The sequence below is a fragment of the Rhinolophus sinicus genome, chromosome 9, assembly GCF_057876585.1.
Source record: "Rhinolophus sinicus isolate RSI-liver-muscle chromosome 9, RSI-T2T, whole genome shotgun sequence".
NCBI lineage: Eukaryota > Metazoa > Chordata > Mammalia > Chiroptera > Rhinolophidae > Rhinolophus > Rhinolophus sinicus.
The window spans coordinates 37,232,229-37,238,228 of NC_142509.1; the positions used below are offsets into that span (position 1 = coordinate 37,232,229).

General features: G+C 57.2%; 1 protein-coding gene across 27 annotated transcripts in view; it reads right to left on the reverse strand.

Annotated features, from left to right (window-relative positions):
- The window catches only part of NCOR2 (nuclear receptor corepressor 2), a 185,489-nt gene extending 179,785 nt beyond the window's left edge, over positions 1–5,704 (reverse strand). For 15 of the 27 annotated variants that reach the window (XM_088801070.1, XM_074321476.2, XM_074321465.2 and 12 more), the window contains exon 1: positions 5,419–5,704. The gene's annotated coding sequence lies outside the window, so the exon portion shown is untranslated. The remainder of the gene's footprint in view (positions 1–5,418) is intronic. The other 12 variants (XM_074321487.2, XM_074321486.2, XM_074321485.2 and 9 more) reach the window with 1 other exon arrangement.
- Between the last annotated feature and the right edge of the window lie 296 nt (positions 5,705–6,000).

Below are 6,000 nucleotides of genomic sequence, written 5' to 3' on the forward strand. Positions count from 1 at the left end.
AAGACCCTGGGCCAGCACCAGGGAGGGAGAGCCCTGGGCTTTGTCTGGGTCACCGGACCACAGCGCTCCAGGCAGAGAAAACACACGCAAAAGGAAAACATCAGAGGCTAAGAGCCAGGCCCTGCTCCCATACACGGAACCTTATTTCATCATCCAACCCTGTGCCGTCTGAGTAGGCAGCCATCAGCCACAGCCACATGTGTCTGTTTAAATTTAAGTTAATTAAAATGAAATAAAATTACCAGTTCAGTCGCACTAGCCACATTCCAAGTGCTCAAAGGCCACATGTGCCTGGTGGCTGCCTGGTGGCGACAGTGCAGTACAAAACACATCAACAACAGTTTCCACCATCGAGGGAAACTGACTGGACGGGACGGCCCCACACTAGCCTCTGGGGTGGGCATTATTTTCTCTCCCCCTCCTCTTAAAGATAAGAAAACTGACGCCAGAAAGTCCGAGACCACTCAAGTTGTAAACTGCCACAAGTAGGATTTGAACCCAAGTTTGACTTCAAAGGAGCCCTCTCTAGACCCCTCCTCCCCCAGGAGGCCCTCTCTGTCTTAACCAACAGCGCCCGGCTTCCAGCTCTCCAAAGTCCCAAAGAGAAAACCTCAGCTTTCAAAAGGAGAAGCAGGGAGCTGAGCACATCTGTGAATCACCAACCAGCGGGACAGGGAGGAGCCCGCTGTCTCGGGAGGGCAACAAGCCCAGGCCTGAGGCTCAGGTGAAGAGCCATTCCATTACAGAAGCCTCCCCAGCAGCCCTTTAGAAGAAGGAACAGCTCATGGCCAACCAGCCTGTGGATGAGGACCTGGGTTGGACAAATTCTACAAGGAAGCCTTCACTCTCCAAAGGGGTGAGCCGAAACAGCAGCTCCGGCGACATACATCACGACACTGGGTCCTGACAACAAAAAGTCAGAAGTATCACCAACATCGTCATCATCATCCCCATCTTAGAGATGAACAAACTGAGGCTCAGAGAAGTAACTTGCCCAGAGTCAAATGGCTGAACATCAAACCCAACACTCGTGCTTTCTGCCCCTTGATCCTCTCCACTACCCCACTGGCAGGAGGCAATGTGCCCATTTTATAGCCCAGGACGCCTAAATTCTGCCAGGAGCAAGGACAGCCCCTGGGCACGCCGCGTGCACATGGCTAAGCCGGGACTTGAACTCATGGGAACTTGCAATGCTCAATCGGCCACGAACACTCCCACACTGCCCTGCTTTCTGTTCACAGTAACTCTTTACAGATCTAGGAACCGAAAGGGCTAGCCTGAGCCCAGCTGGGCGTGGGGTGGATAGTGCGGGCACAGAAGGCTCACTTTACTCTAAAATACAGATGATGACGATGATGATGTCAGTCATCTTAACCAAAAGTCACACCACAGTGCGACCTTGGGCTAGCCTGGCCCGCTGACCTGTGACCTCGTCCATAAAATGAGAAAAAGCTGTATCCTCCCAGGACCTCTGAAGGTCTCCAGCTATAAAGTCCCCTGGGGATGCAGGCTAGCGCGGGGACTCCCTGCCAGCCCTGGCACTCATCTGGTACAGCTTTCTGGAACCCCGTTTTACACCACGCTAAATAATTTAAAGCCATGTTTTCATTTCCAGATAAACAGCCCTGCCGCCAAAAGGAACGCCAAATTTGCATGAATGTTTAAGATAAAATGAAACTTCAAAGAAATGCCAGGTCTGCGGCTGGGCACTGTCCACCTCCCCAAACACTGGGGAGAACAGTTTCTCAGTCTCCTGCTTCCCTGAGGCAAAGATCTTTAGGTGATCAAGTAAGAAACATCATTTCTTTATTTCTATCCCCTAGGGCAGCTCCACAGAGCAGATCTGCAGTAAATTCTTGCTGCACCAACTTGACCTTGAATAACCCCAGGTCTTACCACATCCAAACTGTGTGACCTTAGGCACGTCACTTAACCCCTGTGCCTCAATTTCACCATCTATAAAATGGGATAATAGCACTGACCTCATAGGGTGAGGTTAGAGTAAACAAGAGGATTCCTGTTGAGCGCAGAACCTGGCACATAGTGAGGGCTTTACATGCGTTGGCTTTATTGCCATTGCACTTTATATATATGATGTATATACCACATACATGGTCTACACATCACATATACACCACACATATCATATATTATATGTATGGCATATACAAAGAGGGTGGAAAAAAATGTATACACATGTTAAGAAAGGAAAAACCTGTATTAAAATTGTAATAGTACACACCAATAACAAAAGATGACTACAAGTCATGCGCATACATTTTTTTTGACACCCCCCGGTACACATCATATATACAGTGTTTTCCAGCTCCTAGACCAAAAGTTCACTTGACAGGTTATAAAGTCCATTCCCCACCGCCAGGATCCTCAAAGGATGTCAGCTGACCTTTCTAAGCACCACTTCCCTGGGATACCCCCCATACCCGTCTATGGGACAAGGCCTTTTAAGATGTCACCTCAGGCCTGGCCCTTCCCAGCCCAGGCAGCCCAGGCTCAGGACCCTCCCCTGGGTACCTGGAGCAGTTCCTGCAAGCTGCTCCCCTTACGGGGAGCCCAGTCTCTGAGTGTCACCTGGGGAGGCTGCTGCTGGCTGAGAAATGGAAACAGAGAACGGAATCTCTCTCTCTCTCTCTCTCTCTCTCTCTCTCTCTCTCTCTCTCTCTCTCAATCTCTCTCTCTCTCCCTCCCTACTGTCAGAGCCAGCCTTGGATGTGGGGATTTTGTTTGTAGTTATTGGAAGGAAGGGGTGAGAGCCCCAGCTCTCCTGCTTCTCACAGACAAGGACCCCTCAAGTTGCATTACACATAGGTACAGATCCCGCCCCCCATAAATGATACCTCAAAGTGAACCACCAACTTTTCCACCCCCAGGCCTCAGGCGGGGGTGGGAACAGAGAACAAGGTACATTCCACCTCGCAGTCAGGGGGAATCCAGGCGAGGCAGCCCCCACATCCCATCTGAATGGCCAGGACTGCTGGGGCTCTTCCCCCGCACGCCAGCCAGCAGGTGAGTGCCAGCCGCCAACCCCCTCCGCTCCCCCTCCACTCCCGGAGAACAACCAAGTCCTCCCCAGCTTGGGGCTTTCATGCAGTTAAATTTGCATTTGCAGAGCCCTCAGAAATCTTTAGGCGGGTGGTATGAGTGTTATTAATTGGGGGAAAAGAGCGGATTATGCCAAATAAATCCTTCCCACGTAGCCAAACCCTGGCGAGGGAGGGAGGGGGGTGCGCACAGACCCACGAGGGGCCTCCATCCTTCACCAGGCCTGACAGCCACATTACCACTTACATGGGTTCATCAATAGTATTGATCCCTGAGCAAGCGTAAATAGCTCAGTGGGAAGAGGCCAGGGCTGGGGCCCCCTGGCTCAGGCCCCCACGTCTGGGCACCACAGACTCCCCAGGCACCTGGCGGTGGTAAATTTCCAATCAGGGACAAGGCAGCCGGCGCGGGGTAATGGGGGAGCCAGACAGCACCCCAACGCCCTGGCGACCACCGGTTCACCGGGCATTGTCAGCTCCAGGCCCCTGCATTAGCATAGTGGACTCAGTCTGTGCATCTGTTCAATGGTCAGAAGGCACCATCTGCCCTTCTCCACTCTCAAAGGGAAAAGCCGAAGGGGTGGAAAGGTCCCCTACCCTCACCAAATCACCCACTCTCCAGGCAAAATCTCACAAGATTTCCAGGCCTTGGATTAAAGGCCAAGTTTTAGAACCCAGGAATAATAACAGTGGCCATTGTGATACATATACAAATACTTTCCAGTAGTAGGACCCTCCGTGCTCACAACCCTGCAAACTCGGTACTATTATTATCCCACTTTGCAGATGAAAAACTTGAGGCAGAGAGGTTAAGTAGTTTGTCCAGGGTCAGGCAGGCAGTAAAGTGGCAAAAGTAAAATTGGAACCCAGGAAATTGAGCTGCAGGCTATAAATGGCGGGCTGGGCTATCCCAGCTCACATCTCTCTCTTTCCCGATTGCTCTCTCCTCACCCCCCCCATCAAAAAGAAAAAAAGGCCACCCACGACGATGTACACAACAATGCCCAGGGAGGCCCTCCCAGCTCCCGCCAGGCCCCAAGAGCCCCTGAGATCAAAGCTGCCGCGGGACCCAGATCTGGTTTAAAAAGGGCAAAGTCAAGGCCACCGATAACACAACCCAACCGTGCCCAGAACTCCCCCAACCAGCCCACAGGGATCCTCTCCCCTTCCCCCTCCCTCCCTCCCTCACACATCCTTCCTCCAAATCTGCAAAAGGGAAAAAAAAAAACAATAATCATAATAAAACCAGTTCTCACCAACAGGGGGGGAGGAGGAGAAGGAAGGGAGGAGACTGAGCCGACAGAACAGATCCGCCTCCGCTGCCGGCACCAGACCCTCAGAGAGCCGTAGCGCGCGACAGGCGGCGGGACGACACTTGCTGCCCCAAAAAATAAACCTACAATGTAAAAATAACGCTGGGTGCCCCACGCTAATTGGGCCCTGGCGACAGCCGCTTACAGGTACTGCGTGTCTCTCTCGCCCGCCCGCCTTGCCCTCTCCCTCCCTCGAGCTTTTTCCTGCAAACGTCCGGGGTTGGGAAGGCGCTCCCCACGGGTGCCCCCACTGCCCGCAGGTCTCTAGGGACGTTCCCCCACAACTAGGGCCTGGGGCCTCCGATCCAGCCCAAGTGGGATCAGCTCTGAATTCCAACTTCGCAAACTAGTGGCATCCCAACTATCCGCACAGCCCGGGGGAGGGACCAGGAGGCGGCCCAAGGAGGCGTCACCGGCCGCGGGAGGCAGGCCCAGACACCAGGAACACCGGCAGGGGGGAGGGGGAAATAAGAGGCGCCTCTCCCCGGGGGACCCCCGCCCAGCGCCCTCTGGTCCCTTGCCCAGGAGCGCCCGCGTCCAGCGTCCCCCCAAGCTGGCAGGAACCCCACATGCGCCCTTCCACAGCAGCCAGGCCGGGAAAACGGGGGTGCCATCTCCAAGGGCTCCCCAAATCCGCGTTGCCCGCTGAAAAATAAGGCGCAGTGTTACCCCCCAACTCTGAAGCTCCTACGTAAGGCAAGAGCACGGCGGCCAAACCCCTGGTGCTTGGGGCACACGGTGGGGGACTGCCCTCCGCATTTCCATGGCGCCCCCCCGCCCGCCCACCCCCACACCACTTGCCTCCTTCCCGCCCCCTCGCTGGGGAGCTGGAGTTCCCCTAAGTTCCCCAGCGCCCCCACGCACGCGGGCCGCAGTGTCGATGGGGCGCCTCGCTTCCCAGCAGGCCATCCCCCGAGAGCGCCAACTCGGGAGTGCAGGGGCCCCGCCAACTCCGCCGCGTGCGCCGCCCGCTCTTCCCGATTCCCCGGAAGCGCGATCCGCGCCTCCCCCGCGGCCGTCCGCGGGGACCCCCGACCCTAACTCACCTCGCGGAGGCGGCGGCGCAGCCCCGTCGCTCAGGCAAGTGGCGGTGCGGGTCGGGCTGGGGGCGCGCAGCAGGCCGTGCCTCCAGCCGGGGCGTGATCCTCCCGCCGCCGCCTTCTAGGGCGCCGGCCCCGGGTCCCCGGCGCGCAACTTGGCGCGCATCGCGGGGCACAGGGCGCGGGCGCACAGCTCGGGCGGGGCGCGGGCGGACGCGGGGCTCCGGTGCGGCCCGGCCTGCCCGCGGCTCCGCTCCCCGGCGGCGGCGGCGGCGGTGGCGGCGGTGGCGGGAGGGGGAGGAGGGGGCGGGGCGGGAGCCCGGGAGGCGGTAGCTCGGCCTCCCCGCTCGCGGCTCCCCGCCCGCACAGACGCGCCGGGCCCGGCCCCCTCGGGCTCCTTAAAGTGGCCGCCTCTCCTCCACTGGTCCTGCGCGCACCCACTCGCGCGCGCTCGCGCTCGCTGCCAGACAGACACACAAACACACACACATACACACACACGGGCGCGACGCCGAGTTTCTTTTTAGTCGCTCCGGTAAGGAGGAAGGAGGGCAAAGCACCTCCCCATCCTGCCCCTCCTCCTCCGCA